General features: G+C 33.3%; 1 long non-coding RNA gene across 2 annotated transcripts in view; it reads left to right on the top strand.

Moving 5' to 3' along the window:
- Positions 1-24,222, top strand: part of LOC145263887 (uncharacterized) — a 1,009,224-nt gene that overhangs the window by 836,754 nt on the left and 148,248 nt on the right. For both annotated transcript variants that reach the window (XR_013864613.1, XR_013864614.1), the window contains exon 5: positions 9,528-9,593. This is a non-coding gene — a long non-coding RNA (uncharacterized LOC145263887). The remainder of the gene's footprint in view (positions 1-9,527; positions 9,594-24,222) is intronic.

The raw sequence follows: 24,222 nt of genomic DNA, 5'->3' as shown, positions 1-24,222 counted from the left end.
TTAGATAGAATTTAGGCGCAATTACGGTGTTGGGCGCGAAACGTGTTAGTTAGTTAGGGGTGATATTTCTAAATCCTCGTCGAAGTTTCAAAAATCCAAGCAAGGAAATCCGAGTGAATCCGTATGAGAGAAAAAAAAGGTATATCTTAAACTTCTGAAGCCAACCACAAAGATTTAAGTATATGAGCTTTGGTATGTCCCGTATGAGATAGTTATAGAATAAAAAAAAAAAAAAAAACAAAGCCATACTTAATAAGACTAACCATGCGGAAAGAGAGATCAGAGCACTTTTGAGACGAAGGAAGTCGTCCATTTCGAGAAAGGTGAAAACCTCTAGTCTGCGGCATATGGGTGGCTGGAAAATAGCTGATGTGAATTATAGGAATACCCTACACCCAAAAAGTAAATGCCACAAAGATCAGAAAGGTTCTGATCTTATAAAAAAAATAAATAATTGTGAAATCGGCCGTGAAGGGCTGACTAAAAGAGATTTTTTTTGTGTGTTTTTTAGCCTGATCTTTCTAGCCGTGTGGTTGTGTAGATGTAAAAATAAAAAAAAAAATGTACTAAAGTTAAAAATGCATACATTTTTTTTTGTGAAATATGGAAGGGAGGGATGTTACATGATAAGGGCTGTCCCCTGTTCATGTAAGTATAAAAATAGAGAGATTAGTTAAAATGAAAATAAGAGAAAGCAGAAATCGAACCCTGGACATAAGTTTTAAAGAACAATAGGTTTAAATGGAATGTCCAGTAAATTGTTAATTCGGATGAAATAAATAATAAATAAACTATTCAATTGTTAAAAGAATGTGGATAATAAAATATGAGTTAAATAAATTAGATATGTAGGTTAAATTCCTTTGTGGAAACAAACAAGGAAAATAGGTTATTGGGAAATCAATGTCGAAAACGTGCAAAGTCGCGCATGTTGAAACACGTGAATTTTGCTCACGTGGCCGGGATGCATGGATTTCTCAATATAGCGAGACAGTCAGAGAGACAGTCAGGAGAGACAGTCAGGGGAGACAGACAGGCGGACGTCTGAAGCGAGACGTCACTTCAGAAACTAAGATGTGAAACTTTGAGTTCTTAATGAGGAAATCCCGACCGGTCGTATTAAATAAATTCACCATGTGTTTTGGATAAAGCTCATCTTTGTGTTTGTGATTTCTACAAAAAGGTAAATTGTATTGTTATAATATGTCTGTGTTATAAAATGTCATTACAACAACATCTCTCTCTCTCTAAGATACATCACAGAATTCGAAAAAGAATAAGAACTCACGTAACATACGCGCACAAGTGGTATAGTCTAATAATAATAATAATAACTATATAACAATTGATGTGAGCGACAAGCAAGGAGCGATTCCAGCAAGACATCAGCGACATGGAATTTCGCAATCAAGGTCGTTGGGGTGCCACCATGCTTGCAGACGACTGTTGGTCTATCTAGCGCGATGATGCCGGGGCCCCTCGCCCTATTCCAGAAAATCAGTAAAACGTCAATTTATCGACGATGACGTCTATACTTAGCATTTTTGTACAACTTCAAGCTTTAATGGTGAATATTTTGGTGTGATTTCATGAATATTTGTCTTAAAGTTACATGAAAATATTGTTCCTTCAGTCTACCTGTTTATATTGTAGCTATCGGCTTCCTACAGAGGGATGTATACCATAGCAGAAAAACTAATAGAAAAAAGTATATATATATTCTATATAAAAGCTAAGTACGTCCAAGGATGGAATACTGTTGCCATATCTGGGCAGGAGCTGCTAAAAACAGCCTATCCTGCCTTGACAGAGTACAAAATAGACTTCGTGGCTTAGTGGGGGATGTCCTTTTCTCTACCCTGCAACCTCTCTCCCACAGAAGAGACGTTGCGAGCCTATCCTTGTTTTATCGTTATTTCCATGGCAGGTGCTCGTCTGAACTCCAATCTCTGGTCCCCCCTCACCAATCTTTCACGAAAAACACCCGTCTAGCTTAATCCACTGTGAAAAATTTCCCCCACTCTATATCTGTGCCTAAATCAAAACGTGGATTCCATGAACAAAGCTTCTTTCTTAGAACTGCACGCCTGTGGAACTCTGTTCCGTCTGCCTGCTTCCCACCGGACTACAACTTGGATGTCTTCAAGTCCAATGTTAACAAATTCCTAATGAACCGCCCCCTTAAGTAAACACTTCATCAAATATCCACACTAACGTAATGTACTTGCAATAACCCTTATCCATGAGAGGCTTCCGGGCCTTGATAAGTGGTGATCACTGTGTAAAAAAAAAGTAACAGCATTTCTGGACTTAGGTAAAACATCTTAGGCACCATGAACATTTTTTATTGTTGGCTAGTGTTATCTGTTTCTTTACCAATCTATCTGTCTATATCTCTCCCTTTCGTGTTCAATCCAGACAACTTTAGACATGATTTTGAATGTTCAACATTGTCAGTATTAAGAAACCTCTTATAAAAGCAAAACATTGGCGTACGTGTTATTATATCCAGGGACGTGGATATAATAACACGTAATAATAATAATAACGGACTGAGTTCTGAGGACAACGACCGTGTGGATTTATACACACCTGCGTAAATAAGATAGATAGATAGATAGATAGATAGATAGATAGATAGATAGATAGATAGATAGATAGATAGATGTTGACAGAGAAATTTTGCAATTTTTCTCAATTGATAATCCAATACTAATCATGAAATTTCTCATAGTACGAATTATGGTAAAACTTGTAGTAAAAAATGTTTCTAGCAAATTAATATCATTATTTCTATAAAATTACACCACAGGAACGATATCGCATACAAACAATAACTATTCATTAGGCATCTCCAAGCCGTTGTGTAAAACGTCATCATTATATCCATTAACTAGTGACGTCATCATTTCGTGTGTTTACTATAGTCTTGGGTAAATTTCTATGGAAGAGCATTTATGCAGAAATTTTGAATAAATAAAATGTACAATAAAAAATGGATAAGACTTACCTTTTGTAAAACAAATAGATTTTTAATAACGAACTACACAGACGATAAATTAATTTAAATCTATTCTGTTTATACATGTATCTAAAGATGCTGCTTACAGACCTCCGTACTTTTTTGGAAAAAAGCGCAAATTTGGAATATCATCCTCTGTCATTTAAATAATGAAATCCAAACAATTTTTTTTTGTCGATTTTGCTTTTGCAATTTTTATTATCTCAAGAGCCATATCTTCTGTTATATGTATATATTTTTTATTATATTGGAAACTTGTTATATGAAAAAATATGTTTAAACTTCATATCGCGTAATATTTGAAATTAATATCATTTAAACCTTTTTAAAAATAATTATTTTTTAGAATTCTTCGTTGTTGTTGCTGTTGTTGTTGTTGCTGCTGCTTCTGTTGTTGTTGTTGTTGTTGTTGTTGTTGTTGTTGTTGTTGTTGTTCAAAAAATATATTATCGAGAAAAAGTTTTTTTTTTTTTTTAACATAATAATATTGATCCTATGTCCAATTTTATTTAGACCTTTAAGGAAAGTAAAAAAAAATGACGGAATTTATATAGTTATAAAAATAATATTTTTTTTTAATTATTTGATTATTTTCAGCTTCAAAAAATGTTGAAATATTTTAATACATCGATATGCACATTTATTCTGTTTAATTTTCGTAACAAAAAATAGGAGGTAGATATTTTCTCCAATATATTTAACGAAACCTACTTTTTGTGTGTAAACTTTTTTAATAATGGATAAATATGGAAAACTGCAGGAAAATATGACAATTATTTGATTTTTTGCTAGATTTTAAAACATGAGTTTTTCTACGGCTTAAAAACGTCACTACATACGAACGTTGTTTTAAAGCGTCGATAATGTAAACACGATTTTTGTCTCGCATTTTAATTATTTTTGTATGCTATGATTTTTTTTTTAATTTTTAGCAGTTTATTTTGAAGCTTCTTGTTTTAAATGATAAAAAAAGGTTAGGTTGATAATATTAAATTAAATTAGTTACATCGTGTTACATACGGGGGGTAAACTGTGACGCGCGTTGGAGGTACCTACTATTCATCCAAGTCTACCACATCGCATGCACACTCTAATACTAACTCCATGGCTAACATATATTATACATATGCATGAATGCGATCCTCCTCAAAATTTATACTAGTTAACATAATCTAAACTTATTGGGGTGGGGTCCCAATATATAAATATACTAGACTTTTTAGTCCATTAAAACTGGGCAGAACTTATAGCTTCGAATTAGTACTTTATTTCAAATTGATAATTAGATATGGCTAAATCTGTGGTCGATTTCGCACTAAATACTAATCTTTGCCAATCCCTTTTAATCCTTAACTCTGCATCGATACCTTAATGCATAGTTCGCTGCACTTTATCATAACAAAGTTCCAATAGAAATTTCAGCCAAACTTACTCAGTAATTTATGCAAATATGAAAGTGTAATATTACACACGTAAATACACGGGACCCAACACGTTGTATTCAGTCTACGTTCCAAGGAACATAGAACAAGTAATAACTCGACTCCTTTTTTTTTGTAACAACAAAATTTATTTCCTTAGTCTCCCGCCGCGCTTGACTTCTCATTCAGCTGTGATATCACACACGCCTCTAACGTGATCTCGAACGCGTTTTAAACGTGCTTTCGGGCGTGCTGGGCGTGATCCCGGACATGTTTAAAACGTGCTTTCGGACGTGCTGAACGTGATCTCGGACATGTTTTTAATGTTCTTTCGGCCGTGCTGAACATGATCACAGACATGTTTTTAACGTGCTTTGGGACGTGCTGAACGTGATCTCGGACGTGTTTTTAACGTGATCTTGGGCGTGCTGAACGTGATCTCGGACGTGTTTTTAACGCGTTTTGGGACGTGCTGAACGTGATCTCGGACGTGTTTTTAACGTGATCTTGGGCGTGCTGAACGTGATCTCGGACGTGTTTTTAACGCGTTTTGGGACGTGCTGAACGTGATCTCGGACGTGTTTTTAAAATGCTTTCAGACGTGTTGAACGTAACGTGCTTTCGAGCGTGCTGAAAGTGATCTCGGACGTGCTGACCGTGATCTCGGATGTGTTTTTAGCGTGCTTTGGAACGTGGTGAACGTGATTTCGGACGTGTTTTTAATGTGCTTTCGGACATACTGAATGAGATCACCGGCCTGTGCACAAGCTCTTTTTATAGTCTTACTCTTCACACACGGTTCGGCATTTGCATACGTCCGCTCCTTGTTAAAAACGGACAGACAAAGAGAAATTTAATATAGATGTTTGAAAAAAGTTCAATAAAATGTCGAAAAACAGACTTAGAATACAAATCAAATCAAATCCTTTATTATTTCGATTGTTCCGACGTTAATCTTATAATCTTTCAGCTGATGTAACCTCTGACCTTCTTCAAATGTGCCTCGTTGCACTCTAATATCCCCAGAGCATTTTAAATAGAGAGCAGCTTGCTTTTGTACCGTCAGCCATGACATGGTAGAAATAAAGTAGTTTGTAATTGTATTCTTGGATTGCCATAATTCGCGATTGAACCTTCAACTTTCAGAAAACAGTCACTTAGAACTGAGTATTAATTAGCATTTATTTTTTTAAATAATTTCGTTTCAACGGGCAATTCTAGTATGACTTTGAGGAGGCTTAAACCTATTTTGTTTATATACTAGCAAGCTGCCCGGTATTGTCCGGTCGTAAAATACGTATAAATATGATATTTTGATGAATGCAGATTTCGTATTTATTATTATATTATATTATATTATATTAGTCCCAATATATAGTAATGATTTAAAAAGTTTTAAAATAAATGACTAATACGCCATCATCGAGATTCGAAACCAAAACGTTTAGCTTCAGATTTACTTTTTCCTTTGACGTTAATTAAGCTATAAAAACATGTATGCTGCAGGGATAAAAATTAAAGCATGAACCAATCACTATTACGTTACGCATGCATATTCGTGATACAGTCGTTCGACCATTCACCTGGCAAATTTCATTTTTAGTTTTAACACATTTGCACCGATTTTCTCCGGCTAAAACACAAATATAAAGTTTCGCACGGGTATGCAGATCAGTCTGCAGATCAGAAACTGATAGAGGAGTTTGGTAGGCAAAATATTTAAAACAAATATATATATACGCATACATAAATCTATATAGAAAGAGGTTTGTATTTACTATAAGCTCTTTACGCAAATATTACGCAAGAATAAATCATGTAGAATATCTGCATGAATATAATTACACGTAATAGTTAAATAAAGATGATCATCCCATAAGAAAACCGAAAAAAACCTATAAGGAAATTAAGTAAAATGAATGTTTAAAAGAATATGCAAATTCGATAGATCTTTTGCAGATTAATACAATTCCGTGGCTCAGGCATAAAAAAAGTTGTATTTTCTTTTTAAATAAATAGAAAAAGGGTTTTTTAACATGAATATTAATACACAAAAAAGACAAAGAACAAATTTATAGAAGTATATATATATATATATATATATATATACTTATTTATTGTTATATAAACATGCTCACATCCCGCTGCTACAAATAGCCACTTGTTTCAATCAAACAACAGATATCATCAGGCAGCGACTTGACTATTCAAAAGTTCAATGAATAATCATTAGAATAGTTTATTCATTGAACTTTTGAATAGTCAAGTCGCTGCCTGATGATATCTGTTGTTTGGTTGAAACAAGTGGCTATTTGTAGCAGCGGGATGTGAGCATGTTTATATAACAATAAATAAGTATTATCAGCTCTTTTTATTGAGCACTATCTAACAACCTTGTTGGATTCATTAGTCCATTACTTTTTAATATAAAAAAACCCGAGTATATATATATATATATATATATATATATATATATATATATATATATATATATATATATACATATATATATATATATATATATATATATATATACAGTGATGATCATATTTATTGGCACGGTAAAATAAAAGTTAAATTTTGTCTAATAAATTCTAAAAAAGGGATTAAATTAAAGAAAATAACAAAGTATATTATGTATTTTTAACTGGCCTTTCCGATGCAGCAATCGGATTTTAGAAAAAATAAATAACAAAGGAACAACAAACATAATTGCAAAAAACCCTTGTTCAAAATTATTGGCACGATTTATTTAATAATCAATTGTATAGCCTTTGGCCTTGATTACCTTCCTCAGTCGCTTTTCATAGTTTACAACCAAGTTGTTGCACTCTTCAGTAGTAATTTTAGCCCACTCTTCCTGACAATAATCCTCCAATTGAATAAGATTCTTAGGCTTCCTTTGCATTACCCTCAATTTTAATGTTCTCCATAAATTTTCAATTGGATTAAGGTCTGGGCTTTGTGATGGCCACTCCAAAACATTAATATGATTGTCCTCAAGCCATTTCTTAGTCAGTTTAGCCGAATGCTTTGGGTCATTATCTTGCATGAACCACCAACGACGACCAAGTGAGAGCTCTTTAGCAGAGTCTTTCAGGTTTTCATCCAATATTTTAACATAATCTTCCTTTTTTATGCTACCTGTGACCTTAACAAGTCGCCCTGGTCCAGAGGCAGCAAAGGATCCCCAAAACATCAAACTGCCTCCACCGTGCTTCACTGTGGGTATGGTGTTCTTAGGCAGGAAAGCTTCGCCAGATTTTCTGTAAATATAAGACACTTTATTATGGCCAAATAACTCTATTTTCGTTTCGTCAGTCCATAGAACACGTTTCCAGAATGCAACATCTTTATCAATATGACGTTTTGCAAAGGCTAGCCTTGCTTTCAGGTGCATAGGCTTCAATAAGGGAGTCTTTCTCGGACGACATGCTTTTAAACCAGCTCTCTTCAAAACTCTACCAACTGTATGTCGAGATACATTCACTCTAGAGGTGCTCTGTTCATCAACAATCTCCCCAACAGAGATCCTTGGGTTTTGTTTTACTTGTCGACAATTTTCCGTTCATCTCTTGGGGAAAGAATCCTTTTTCTCCCTCTACCCTCTAAACTCATAACGTGGCCTTGCGATTTGAACTTGTTTATTATGGCTCTAACAGTGGATTTGGGAAGGTTTAGCTTCTTTGAAATCTTATCATAGCCCTCCCCATTGGTATGGCATGCTACAACAAGCTTCCTGACGTCTTCGCTGTGTTCCTTAGTTTTAACCATGGCGATTGAAAATTATAATTTAGTCACTTATAATAGTTTAAATAAATCGCTATCTAAAAATTATCTGAAAAAATTATTCACTGAATTAGCGTTAAACAAGCATAATATGGCTATAAAAAAGTTCAGAAAGCACGTAAACCGGAAATTGATTGATATTATACTGATACTAAAAGAAAAACAAAGCCGTGCCAATAATTTTGAACAAGGGTTTTTTGCAATTATGTTTGTTGTTCCTTTGTTATTTATTTTTTCTAAAATCCGATTGCTGCATCGGAAAGGCCAGTTAAAAATACATAATATACTTTGTTATTTTCTTTAATTTAATCCCTTTTTTAGAATTTATTAGACAAAATTTAACTTTTATTTTACCGTGCCAATAAATATGATCATCACTGTATATATATATATATATATATATATATATATATATATATATATATATATATATATATATATATATATATATATAATAAAATACGCATCACGTGCGTTTGAAAATTAGGAAAATAAACAAATATTTTACTTGTTTGAAATTCATCACAAATCTATTTCGGGGGTAAACTCCATCTTCAGTGTGTTGGGTTTTTTTTATTTTTTTATTTTTCTTCTTCCTTGCCATATTGTAAATTCTTGACGTTATTCTCGCGTTACCTACGCAGTTCAAACATTTCAAAATACAAGTGCCAGATACAACCGCCAGATTTTATTTTCAAGAAAAATAATACCTTGTCTAGGGTTACTGACCTTCGCCTGCCTCATCCAGTGCTTGGTATATACGTTAAGGAAGTACAGTTTGGTTATCTGCAGTATAACGGAGATTACAGTTAGGATATCTTAAATAGATCGGGCTCGTCGAAATCCATACTGTTTGTCGGGTAAAATTGTTTTTTTTTCTGTGAGTTGACGAACTAATGTTGATTTTGGCAAAGAGGGAGGAGGTTAGTTGGGCCATACTGAGTGAGTCAGTTCTTTCGCCACAATTCGGTAAAGCATTTATTGTAGAACTTGGAGTATATCGAATCAACTTTAGCTGAGGATTTTTTTATAGTATAGCATATATAATAGTATGTAATATGTGTGTAGACAGACTTCACACTTAAACTAATCAACTGATCATGATGATTTATGCATGTGCATGTGACTCTATATATATATATGGACAGATTTAACGCCTAAAACTAATTAAACGATCATGTCTGTGTAATTTTTTTATGTTTGTATAATGGGGATTCACGCCTAAACTAATTTACTAATCATTATGAATTGAATGAAAAAATATAAGATTACAATTAATATATTTTTCTTTTTAGGTTCTTTAATAAGTGGCTGGACACATGGAAGCAAGTTTCGAAGAATTTATTTTCTTCCATCTTCAGGTAAGCCAGCTCGTTTATTACGTGTTTGAATTACGAGGGGCGTGCAATAAGTAATGCCCCTGCCCCACTTCCAGTTGTCTGATCTAGCTGAGATTTTCCATGCGCAATGATTTATATCTCTACGGGTTATGTGGCAAATTACAGCTCTGAAGTAATTGTGGTTTCTGTTTTACAGGTGTTTGAACTGAGTCAGGTGTGAAATGGAGTCTGTTGAATGTCGAGCAGTGATCCGGTTTTTGTATTGGAAAGGACGCACACCACGGGAGACTTTTGATGAAATGAAAGAAACTTATGGTGATAATGCCCTATCATATGACCTTGTAAAACGCTAGCATCGTGAATTCAAACATAGCCGGAAGTCTGTGGAAACAGCTCCCAGACCTGGTCGCCCCCTTCTGCCTTTGATGAGGCATCTGTCCGTCAAGTTGAGGCTGCCATTTTGGAAGATCGGCGCATTACTATTCGCCAAATAGCCCAAGATGTCAAGATTACTACCGGGTCTGTGGAAACTATCATTCATGACCATTTGCATATGCATAAGACTGATTAGACAGGATGAAACCTGGATCCATCACTATGATCCAGAGACCAAAGCCCAGTCAATGCAGTGGAAGCACTTGGACTCACCGCCTCCAAAGAAGGCAAAGGTGCAGTCCTCCGCTGGCAAGGTCATGCGCACAGTCTTCTGGGACCAGAACGAAGAAGTGATGACAGATATCCTGGCAAAGAGTACCACAATTACAGGAGCCTATTATGCTTCACTTCTGAGGAAATTAAGGTAAGCTATCAAAATCAAGAGGCAGGGCAAGATCAGCAAAGGTACCACCTCCTGCAGGAAAACGCTCCGGTCCACAACTCGCATGTCGCCAGATCAGAAGCATGGGCGTGTGGTTATGAAATCCTACCCCATCCTCCCTACTGTCCTGACCTTGCACCCTCTGACTTTTACCTCTTCCCAGCCATGAAGTTTTTTTTTAAAGGAAAGCGTTTCCCAGATGATGCAACCTTGATTTCTGAAGTCACGGCGTGGTTGGAGGACCAACCTGGGGTGTTCTGCAAAAACGGTCTTCAGAGCTGCATCAAACGATGGGAGAAATGCATAACTCTGGGTTTTTCCTATGTAGAGAAGACTAATAACTGAGCCAAGTTTCATTGCTCTACTGCTATGGAAAGTGGGTCAGAGGCATTACTTATTGCACGCCCCTCGTATATAAATTGTTTTGCTTCTAAGGCACATGTCCACTCGCTGGAACAACGAGAACTATTGTTATATAACGGTGTAGATTAGCATCAAAACAGTCATATAACATAGTGAGGTGGGAGATATTGTTCTTATACAATCACCAGATAAACGTATACATTGTATGTATTGTCGTTCAGCCAGGAGGATATGATATCGACGTATAAACTGAGTCATGTTGTATCAGAGAGTTATCAGTTCATACCTTTTCTTTCTTCAATAGTTCTTCTATCTTCACTGCTGAGCTCCGTGGTGCAACATGAAATGACCAACACCATAACCAATTGATACCTCTGTTCTTTCTTCTTTTGTGAAACCACAGAGCAACACTTTATATTTTTAAAATATAAATTTATTTCAGTTGTCTCAAATAGTCTTCATAGAATCTGCATTCTGCCTCTACATGCTTGTTCTTCACAGACTCGCTTCCTGACTTCAAGTACGTTTTTTCACTCACGTGATCAAACTCTAACTCTTCTCTAAACTTCCCGACCTCTTGATCTCAGTTCAGTTACATCATTCAAAAAGCATACGTATCTCTAACAGGTGACCTTTCCACGTCTGCCAAAGTTTATTTATTTTATTTAACCTAGCTAATTTATATAAACATCCTCAGCTAAAACCCATTGATACACTTTATTCTATAAACAATAAATAACTTCCAATATAAACGAGTTTAACAATATCACTGGCTAGATAGAAAAACAGATAGATAGACAGATAGATCGATAATAACTAATTAACTTTTAACAATGTTGATTATCGAACTCTATCTCATCACCCATTCAAGATGATGGATAAAATATATTGAATTATAAATGTTGTGCGAGACCTAACAAGTACTTTCTTGGAAACACACCGTTTGATTACAGTGGCAAAAGAAGCATTCAGGACGAAGAGAAAAAATCTGAGATCAGCGGAGAAACACATACAGCGCCTGGTATTCTCAAATAGTCATCCATTTAGCACTGATCGGACTCAACGTATAATCTCGTTAACACGCCGATCCCTATTAGATGACTGGTTAATCATCTTACAGCGTGGAACGATAAAATTTTTGCCCTAGAAAAGGCGACATGATTCCATTTCCGTTTGTCAAAAACCGGTGTTCTCTTCTTGTTGCAGACCAGATGACCAGTTGTGTACAAGTTGAAGACCATTTACTAGTTGGCAAGCTGCGAACAAATCCCAAGAACGATAGGAGCATTCTATCATGTCTGAAAGTAACACAATGTTCAGCGAGCGAGATCGGAGATGGGCCGCTGCAAAACTCATGCTCTCTGCCGATCCAAGTTATGGCCAGGACCATTGCCAGCACTCTCAGAATTCATCGTTGAATGACCACAAATAACAGGGTCGTGCCCAGGGAGATGAAAACAAAGTTTCCTGCTAGGGTTAGCGTCTTTGGTGTGGTTTCAAGTGAGAGCCACATTATGCCACCGAAGTCGACACCAAAGTGTACCTGGATGTGCTGAAGAGTGTGATGATCTCTTGGTGCAATCAGTTGGCCGGAGCCAGACCCTGGGTGTAGCAGCAGAAGTTGCTGCTAGCCTACAAGTCCAAAGAGACCCATGCTTGCCGTCAGGAGTATTACGGCTTTGTACCCTTCTTCTCTGGCGCCAGTCCTCTCCCAATCTGCACCTCCTGGAAAACTTCGCTTGGTTATACGTCGGGAATATCACGAAGAAGACCTCAAACAACGCAAAAATGAGCCTGATCACTGCCACCCGCTGAGTATTCGCCGAACTCCCGCCGGCGCTTTTGGAAAAGGTATGCTCCCAGTTCCGGACCTGTATCGAGGCGGTGATTTAAGCTGAAAGCGGCTACATTGAATAGTGTCAGCCCTACTACATAATATAAATTACCTAATTTTATTTTTGTCTAATAAAAGTTTTATAATAAAGCTATAGTGTTTTTTTAGAGCGACAACTTTATCGTTCCACTCTAACACAACATAAGAGAATTGACATCAGTCATATACATCTATATCCTTGGATTATATGAAGGGCTCGTTCCGAAACTTTGTACTAATTCGCGAGTTCGTGAGAAAGATTCCCGAGTTCGACAAGACACACCTGAAAATTGCCGGAGGTTACATCGATCGAAACGCAGCAAGTAAACTTTGTTTCTTTCTTCGTGTGCTTAACACAGTTTCGGGTTTGCTATGGCTAGGCTTTATTTCCGAAGACTTTCCATATGTAGAACATATTTTGACATGGTTTTTCCCTGGGGGATGCAACATAATCATCTACACATCTAATGTCAGAAACAATTTTTATAAGTAATCGAATCGTATCCTTGGGCGGCTTTTAGACTTCGTAAATGGTGACTCGTATATAAATAAAAAATGATCGCACGTATGTCATGATCGCTTATGCAAATTAAATTTTATGAGCAAAAGAGATGAATCTTACCCTGAAGAAAATGATTGAAAATAATAAAAAATGGAAGAAGTAAACAAGTCTCTGAAAGAATTTTTGACGAGAAAAATGTTGACGTATTTTTAAGAATAAAGTAAATTCGTATTATTTCGATTCTTCGGACTACTGTTTTCATCTTGAGTGCCATTTTCGAAACATTTCAGTCGATGTTACCCCCAACCTGTTTTTAGGTGTCTCTTGTCGAACTTAGGCATCTTTCTGTCGAACTTAAGCATCTGTACGGATATAACGTCACAAATGGGGCCCACACATTGTAGCAGACTACGTCGTAAATGAAACCAAGAGAAAAAAAAATCATTTGAACTCACTTTTTTGTGCAACAACGACATTTAATTTCTCATCCTCCTGTCACGCGTGACTTCTCGTTACGGCGGTTGCATCTCTCATGTGATCGTTCTTGTTCATAGTCTTTATGTTTTTTTCTCACTGTGGCGTCATTTAGCACACGGGAGTAGTATGCTCTCGTTTCGTCAGCCATGACTGAGTAGTAGTCTTAAATAATTCTCAGTTTTATATTTGAGTGGTTCCCGCACTATGGTATGATCTATAACCGCCAGAATAACTTACGAGTGAATCTTATCACGAGCTCTATTCACTACGACACGGATCCTAGAAAACTAAAGAATGATTTATGCAAAGTAAAAAATAATGAGCAAAGGCAATGAAGATTAACGTTAAAAATAATTGGAAAGAATAATTAAGTCTGCAAAAGAATATATTTATTAGAAAAGAATTTGTTTTGTCTTATTTCTTATCGATTAATATTGTCTTTTATTCACACTAGTCCGGAAACTGAAATAAATTAGATCAGAAAATGAACACACAGGAACTTTAACTTCCTTTTATATATATAATAATAATAAACATAAACACATAATTAATATTTAATAAACCGCCCCTATCATTATATACACTCCTACTACTTTAAATTCCAACGTCCTCCCCCTCCCACTTCCCCCCTTCTAATCTAACTCCCTTTCATCTACAACAATTTTTTCCATTCTTATTAGTATTAAAACTCAATCTATCTATGAATTCTGACGAAGCTGGTCGGATCACTCCTCATCCTCAGAGAATATCGTCCTAGCGGAAACAATATGTAAATTCAGTCTGGACTCATAGTAATAAATTTCCTATGTTGCTCTGGCTACACATTGAGCACTCTAGTCCGGCGTTTTTTACCACTGATCATATATATATATATATATATATATATATATATATATATATATATATATATATATATATATATATATTAGAACGCCGGGTTATGGCATTAATCCGTTTCGGGTTGCGATCGTAGAGCGAAATCGACGTATGGCTTCTTTTTACCACTGATCATATATATATATATATATATATATATATATATATATATATATATATCCCGACAAAGTGTTTCATACTAAACAACAAGTGTTTCATTGTAAACAACTGATGATCCCTTAAATTAACATTAGGACTATTGTGAATTCGAGAGAGCAAAGTGATACAGCAATTGCAGGTGATTAAATGATTTACTTACTGAATACTTTTCTAACGAATCATAAGAAATATAAAAAGTAAATAAGTTTTTATATAGTGCCAAAAAGTAAAAAAAAAAAACTTTAAAAACATATATATATATATATATATATATGCATATATATTTATAAAAATATATATATATATTTGAAAATAAATAGATAGATAGATGTTTATAAATATGTGTGTGTGGTGTTTGTGTAAGTACATTATTTTGCATTCTGTTTTGGACAGCGATATATGCAAGCGGACAGAAAGACATTGTTTGGCATGTATTTTATGTATATCTGTTTTATTTATTACGATAAATTAAATATATATATATATATTATGTATTGTAAGAAATGTCAATACAATATATATATATTGTATATATATATATATATATATATATATATATATATATATATATATATATATATATATATATATATATATATATTGTATATTCAAGCAAATATTATTAAATACAACGGAGACATTTTGTCTTATAATTCTTTTTTTTAATTTTTCAATTTTTCGTATTGTCTTTTTTGTTTCAAAATCAAAAATATTTATAAAGGATCCATACATGTTGCTGTTACGAGCGCTTTCGATTCGTCCACGAATCATCATCAGGTTGTTAAAAATACAGGATTGCGAAAATGAGGATTAAAAATGAAAACTAAAATATATATAGTCAGTGATGAGTTACAATAAAAGTCGATTAAGAATAAAAGTCGATTTAAAATTCGAGTGTTAAAACCAGCAAGTTCGTAGACACCATGTACGAAGTCCGTCCAACACGGACTACGCAAGACATTTCAGAACGTTACTGCTTTTTTGAAATGCAATGTCATTTATATTAGGTTGAAGAGTTCTAATGTACGACGCTTCAAGAATCTTTAATTTTTTTACATTATTTTCCCGTTGTATAATTTTTGTGTTGTCAACGAGGACCTTTCTAACATTGGAGGGGGGACAGCTATGTTCTTTTTTTAAATGTTTGTAAATCGCGCTTGTGTCGTTAAGGTGCATAGTTATTCGCCAGGACAACGTTGTTGTTGTATGCCCAATGTATGTATTATTTTTGGAGTTACATTCTCCAATAGAGCATTTAAATTTATACACTACATTGGTTTGCTCCAACGTTTTTATCGCCGGTGAAGAGTTGTTTTTAACCACAAGGTTTTGTGTTCGAAATTTCTTATAATAGATAATAAATTTAATTTTAAAATTACTGTCAACAGGCGTCAAGTATCTTCGTACAATATTTTTTATTGCATTTTCTTCGATTCTGAAATTAGGCGTCATTTGATTTCGGTAAAATATATTAATGGGGTTTGCATTGCGGTGTTGGCTAACGTTATTATTCTGGTTATCGGAAGATTGTAGCATTTTTTTTATTTGTTCATCAACAATGTAATTGGGGAAATGATTATTGATGAGTATTTGTTTAATGTTTTTTATTTCAATTAGCAATGCTTTTTTTGTGGAGGATATCATTCTAGCGCGATTTAGTAAATTTTTTATTATGGCTATTTTGTACTTTTGTGGACACTCACTTTTAAAGTTCAAGAGGCTAGAGTTTATGCTAGTTGGTTTTTTATATACAGATGTATTACAAGTATTATTAGACATATCAATAAGGACATCCAGAAATGGAATTTTATTGTTATTATTTAACTCTACTGTGAATTTTAAAATTGAATTTTCTTGAAAGAGGTGCTGTAATTGGTGTATCTGTTCATTATTCTCAGCTAAAATGAGAATGTCATCCGCGTAGCGTACATAAATTGGGGGTTTTATGTTGTTTTTAAATATTTTGTTCTCTAAGTCAGCCATGTAGAATTCACTTAGGGTTGGTCCGAGGACTGATCCCATTGCCACACCGTCTATTTGAGTATAAATGTTACCATTGTGGTCATAGAAGGGTACTTCTGTAGTGCAAATTAGTAACAATTTTTTTAAAACTCTTTTGTTAATTTTAAGTGGGGGGAGTGATGGATTATTATAAATGTTCTTGATAATTATATCTATTGTTTCTACTACAGGTACATTTGTAAATAAACTTTCTACGTCAAGGGAAGAAATTATTTTGTTTTCTGGTTGCATTGATTTTAATATTTGTATTAGTTCGTGTGTGGACTTAACGCTATATTTACTAGGAATATATGGGCTGATAAGTTCGTTTAGTGTTTTTGTTAGGCGATAGATGGGAGTCGGAATTTGGGATATAATAGGTCGGAGAGGGAAATCAGGTTTATGTGTCTTGACTGTGCCATATAAGTAACCAGGTTTATAGTCTCCAATTATTTTAGGGAGTTGATAATTACCAATTTGTGCATTATTAGCTGTAATTAGTTTATTGACTTGCGTTTTAAGTGTATTAGTAGGATTCTTACTAATTTTATAAATTTCGTATTATCATTAATAATATTTTTAAGTTTTTCATCATAATCGGATTTATTGAGAATGACGAAAATACAGCTTTTTTTATAACTATATTAGGGTGGTTACGTAGTTCTTTGGCAGCAATAGCAGTAACGTTCTGAAATGTCTTGCGTAGTCCGTGTTGGACGGACTTCGTACATGGTGTCTACGAACTTGCTGGTTTTAACACTCGAATTTTTAATCGACTTTTATTCTTAATCGACTTTTATTTTCACTCATCACTGACTATATATATTTTAGTTTTCATTTTTAATCCTCATTTTCGCAATCCTGTATTTTTAACAACCTGATGATGATTCGTGGACGAATCGAAAGCGCTCGTAACAGCAACATGTATGGATCCTTTATTAATATTTTTGATTTTGAAACAAAAAAGACAATACGAAAAATTGAAAAATTAAAAAAAAGAATTATAAGACAAAATGTCTCCGTTGTATTTAATAATATTTGCTTGAATAAAAAAATGCTGCCTAAATATACCAATTTCAAACTACATATATTGTATATATATATTGTATATATATATATATTGTATATATGTATATATATTGTATATATATATATTGCATATATATATATATTGCATATATATATATTGCATGTATATATTGCATATATATATTGCATATATATATTGTATGTATATATTGCATATATATATTGCATATATATATTGTATGTATATATATATTGCATATATATATATATTGTATGTATATATATATTGTATATATATGTTGTATATGCATATATATTGTATATATATACATATATATTGTATATATATATTGTATATATATATATTGTATATATATATATTGTATATATATATTGTATATATATATTGTATATATATATATTGTATATATATTGTATACATATATATATTGTATATATATATTGTATATATATATTGTATATATATTGTATATATATATATTGTATATATATATTGTGTATATATATTTATATATATATATTGTATATATATATTGTATATATATATATTTTATATATATTGTACACATATATATATTGTATATATATTGTATATATTGTATATATATATTGTATATATTGTATATATATATTGTATATATTGTATATATATATATATATATATATATATATATTCGCTACGACCGGTCGTCCCATGTGCTTTTACATGTATATAAATTCTAAAAATATACTTTTGTCTCGATATATACACTTGACAGCGAACTAAAACACACACAACTTATAAAATAGTTTGTTAATTACATCAACAATTTGGATTCCAGAATGACAGTTATGACATCGGAGAAGATAAATATATGTATATATATATATGTGTGTGTGTGTGTGTGTGTGTGTGTGAGGGTTTTGTGTGTGTGTGTGAAAATATATATGTATATGTTATATATATATGAAGATAAAAATATACATTCCTACGTGTGTGTATCTATATGTTGTTTTATCATTATATGTTTCATAGATGTTTTGTCTTTAGAAATTCCAGCTCCAATTTTCATTTAATATTAAACGTGATTTCACACGAGCAATTTTCTATTTACGGTGTATCTACAATGGCCATTTTTCTTTTAGTGTTGGACATGGGCTAAAATAATTCGATAGAAATTCTGGTTCCCAGTTCGATCGGCGATAATATCATCTTGTGAATTTGCGTTTGTTAAATTCTTAATTGTTGTCCAAAATAAAGGCAAATAAATGTTAGTTTATTTGCCTTTGTTTGAAATTATTTTTTGTTTGAACACGTAAAATTCTTTCTGTATTAAAATAGAATAAAAAATGTGGAAATCGCTTGAGACAAGGCATAAACAGTCTACTTGTGGATGACTAAATAACGACTCCCCATTCTCGAAATAACACCAATTGTGAAGTGGAATATCTTGAAACAACCACAAAACATGCCTCTGTCTTAACCCACCTGGTTATCTGTGCCTTACCGAGATATTATATATTACGAGATTTAAAGATGGGATAGCTACTCAATAATAGATGAGAAACCTTTATAAACTGTAGGTATCATAAAAAACATCTTCTCAGCAATCTAAGCATTATCTTGTTAACTATTAGTAATTGTAATACCTAAGTATATAATATGGTCTTTTTCTTAGTATTAATGTTTTACTTTATTATTATGCATATATTTCAATTCATTGAATGCCAACCTTCTGCTTAATAAAAGAAGGCATTCTCCATCTAGTCCAGTGCACTGCAACAACTTATGTTGCTTTACAGTTCGAAGCTTTAATTGACTCTCTGAATATAGACCTAAGCGGATGATAATGTGACCTATATTTGCTTAGTTACTAGGGTCGCTTTCTTGGTGTTGCGGACAACGTCCAACGGAAGGGCAAATAAATACGGTCAGAGCCAGAGCAGGAGTTGCAAGAAATGGTTTTGCAGTGCTTCACCATCTGCCTAACGAAACTCCAAACCGGATATTTTTTCGGAGTAGTCTCCCTTACCCTTAGCCTTTCCTAATTTATTATAGTTGTGAATAATACTCTGCCTTTTCCCCCTCTTTCTTTTGTTTTCACTTGTGAGTTGCTTTGCTTGCTTGCTATTTATACGTCTATAGATACATATATATATAATATAAAGCTGAACGTCTGTGTGTGTGTCTGATCAAAAATAGGCTCCTATATGGTTGACTATTATAGAAAACTGATCACATATAATGATAGAAAATGTATCGAGACACAGGAATGGGTATGTTTGATCTGGCATAATGATGATTCATTAAAATTGTGAGGTCTGTGTACGCGCCTGGTCCACAAAGTATGGAAATAAAAAAATTAATTAAAAAAAACGGTTACAAGTCTTTTTGATATAGATGTACATAATAGTACTTTGATAAGTATGTTTTAAGGGATGGTATAATAAAATTGTGGGGTCTGCGTTCGCGCCTGGCCTTTATAGAATGGAAATAGGCACAAACTTTAATAAAGACTTTTCATATCTATCTGCGTAAGTATAATTTGATAATTATGTTTCAGTTTGAAAAATATGGTATATTAAATTATGGGGTATTCGTTCGCGCCTGACCTCCATAAAATGGAAATATGTCACAAAGTTAAACAAGTTTTTTTTTATATAGATCCACAGAATATTGTTATAAGTGTTTCAGTGTGAACAGGTATGGTATAATAAATTATGGGGTTTATCTATTTTATTTTTACTTTCATCATATTTTGCTTTGATTTGATAGCCCCAAATTCGAAGCTATCTCTTTACAACCCTTCCTTTTCATAACCTATCATACTTTCATAAATCAGAGTCCATTTTCTGTAGGCTGTTTTTGAACCCAGTCAACGACGGGTACTTTTGTAAGTATATATATATATATATATATATATATATATATATATATATATATATATATATCATAATTTAGGAATTTATAATTTGTGATTTGACAAAGTAAAATTTCAACTATAGAAATGTTATTGTATGCAAGACAAGGAATACAGCATAGTAAATATATTTTCTTAACCCATTGGTTTTCGATGTTTATACATCTCATCGGACGAAAATATTAGCAAATATTATAAAAGGTTTGCACCTAATTAGTGGTGGTGTTATTATAATTATTATAGATTTAATTATTGTTTATTAATTTATTTATTGCGGGACTATTATCCTCCTCTTTTTAGTTGTTGTTTAAGATGTTTCGGTCAACTCTTCCTCTGGCCTTCTTCAGGTGGTAATCGCGACGGGATAGGAACGCCGATTCTCCTAACTGCATCCTCAGCAATTACTGCCTTCCATAGTTGTTGTCGACTCACCACGTTTTTGGCCAAGTAAGCCTCTGGCCGGCTTTTGGGTAGGATTACTTACTTGGCCAAAAACGTGGTGAGACGACAACAACTATGAAAGGCAGTAACTGCTACGTTAGGAAATTCACAGTTCTATCCCGTCGCCGTTGCCACCTGAAGAAGTCCAGAGGAATAGTTGGCCGAAACGTCGTGAAACAACAACTAAACAGATGAGAATTATAGTCCGAAATTAATAATTAGTAAATAATACTAATCTCAATTATGAATTCCAATTAAATAATATATTAATTATTGTTCTTATTAGTATTATAGATTTAATTATGCTAAAATGTCTAGGCTATATGGGCGTGTTAATATAACACCGGATTTCTGACGTGTCTACCACCACCCCTCACGTCCTTTCTTTCGTCTCTTTCTCCTGTTTTAACTTTTTAATTCCCTATACATTTCTAGCGTAGACGTCTGACCTAATACAAATTTCTCTCCCCCTTTTGCTCCTAGTGACCTCAATATATGTTTTTAACGCCCACAATAGAAATCATATATTTTAATAAGCCCTCCAGTGTTTCTTTCTTTCAAAGGCTTGCCTCAATAAGAAACAGAGGCTATGGTTGCTTGATATAATTTATTTAGATCGAAACAGAAGTTCGACTATCGCAACCAATAGCAATTTTGTTTGCCTAAATTAGATAAAAAAATATCTTGCTATTTTATAGTGAACACTATCAACAACGTCGTTAAATTTCATATTTTTTCTATGTACTTTTGGATTTTTAAACTTTTTTTAAAAAAGGAGCCTCTATTCATCGAGATCCGGAGGCCATTCGAGGATAAGGGTTAATGAGTGTACGATAGTCGTATTAATTTTTAGTAGTGATAGTAGTGTTTGGTAAATTGGATTACTTAAGGGGACGGCTCGTTAAGAACTTGTTTACGTTGGACTTGAAAACAACCATATTATGGTCAGCTGGAAAGCTCGCAAACGGAAGAGAGTTCCACAGGCGTGCAATTCTAAGAAAGACGCTTTGTTAGTGAAATCCATGTTTAGGTTTCGGCACAGATAAAGAGTGATGGAATCATTTCTACAACCAAATAACGTCGCAGCTAAAACTTCCTAGCGTGTGAGCTTCGAAGTTGTTTGATTTGAAAATAATTATATATCATCTTATATCGCAGCTAAAATTTCCTTGTTTGATTTGAAAATAATTGTATCTCATCATATATCCAAACGAATCTCATATTTGTTCGCTTTGTAAGATTTTGGATGGCATCGTCCTAGCAAGTGTAAAATCCTGAGAAATCAGAACATGAGCCGGGAGTATTTACATCGAAAGGGGGACACAAGTGTTATGAGTTCATCAGAACATATTTCATTAAAGCACATGTAAAACAGACACAAGGATGCATCATTCTGACGATGGGACAGAGGTCAGAGCTTGGTTGATAATGCAGAACTTACTAGATTTGGGCCCTTTTGTTGTACCCTGTGTAAGATTGAAACACTAGTGGGTGACGTACCAGCCTCGATGTGGCAACAATACTTCAGGCATGGAGCATGTTTGTCAATAAGTAAAAAGTGTTCACAATTTGGGAGCCTAATAGAATAATAGTCGTAAAAGCTCTACGGTGTCTTCTACTCGTTATTTTTAAGAGTATTTATCAGTTTTGTATCGCAACGTACACACACACATATATAACGCTTACATATACGTATATACCCCCTGAACACACATATATATGTGTGTGTGTGTTCATGGAAAAATATGTTCAATATTCAGTTATGTTTCATTAATAGAAATCCTGTTATTTCCGAAGCTCGATTTAATAACAGAGCAAATACAAATAAATGACAAAATCTATATTTCAAATTGTAAAATGCTAATTTTATTGTTTATTTTTTTCAGCATGTTAAAATGCTCAATTTTTGACAGCACTTGTTTCTTAACGCAGAAACATTCATATAAATATTATGTCAATTTTTTAATTTTTTTTTGTCTTGACTCATCAAAAGATAAAGAAGTCATTAATTGTAAAAGAAAATACAAGGTATATCGCATGATTACAAAAATCCGAAATAAATCGGAGAAGTAGTTGCAATTTTATCTTGTAATATTTATGTCAACTTTGATTTTTTTTATGTAACTCTACATTTAAATTTTTGTCATATATATATATATATATATATATATATATATATATATATATATATATATATATAAAAGTATATAAAAGGAAAGTATTTCTTCGAAACTCCGCGGAGTAAGGACTATCCACTTATCTAGTGTTTCCTTTTCAGATTAAATATGTTTTTAACTCATTTCAAAGTGTTTTTTAACATGTTTTATTAGCTGTTTGCTCGTATATATATATATATATATATATATATATATATATAGTAAGTTACGAAAATATATATAGCGATTAAGATAAACAGAATATTAAGTGTTTCATTCTCGTGAGCATTCTTCAGGTATATGCGGGAAGATGTCGCGCGTTTATACAGGGTGACCCCCCCCCCAAAAAAAAAGTTAAATGGAGGCCATCTAGAAGATGTGCTGCATAAAGGAGAAAAAAAGGCCAAACACCTTGTGTTTTCATGTGATGTTTGGAATATAATAAAGTAGTTATGACCAAAGTTTCATTTCATTCGGACAAAACACTAAGAAACGGGGCCTAATTAGAGTTAGGCCCGTTTTGGGGGGGGGGCACCCTGTATATATAAACGCACGACAACCACAACTTTTCGCATAAGCCTGACGAATTCTTACGAGAATGAAACACGGAATATTCTGTGTAGTTTAATTACCATGTGTATTTTCGAAACTTCTTAGCTCTACTTATGTATTGAGCACTGTTGAAGTAATATATATTTTCGTATATTAATTTATGTGATTAAATGAAGTAATCATATATATATATATATATATATATATATATATATATATATTCCTTGTTCACTAAAATTAAAAATTAGGAAAAAAGATGGGATAAAAAGAAAAATAACCTACATAATTAATCAACAAATAAATAAAAAAAAAGAATTAAATATAAATAGTATAATAAATTATCAAATTTAATAGATAAATCATTCTATGGAGGAAAATGTCTATATTAACAGTGATGATATTAAGAAAACCTACACGAGATTTGACGTAAACATTTTTGTCGGTTTTCGGCCAAAAATTTCGCTGTCAAGGGGTCAAAGTTCA

The sequence above is a fragment of the Euprymna scolopes genome, chromosome 39 (assembly GCF_053919585.1).
Source record: "Euprymna scolopes isolate OS-2025 chromosome 39, ASM5391958v1, whole genome shotgun sequence".
Classification (NCBI taxonomy): Eukaryota; Metazoa; Mollusca; class Cephalopoda; order Sepiida; family Sepiolidae; genus Euprymna; species Euprymna scolopes.
This window is presented reverse-complemented; position numbering and strand designations above follow the sequence as displayed.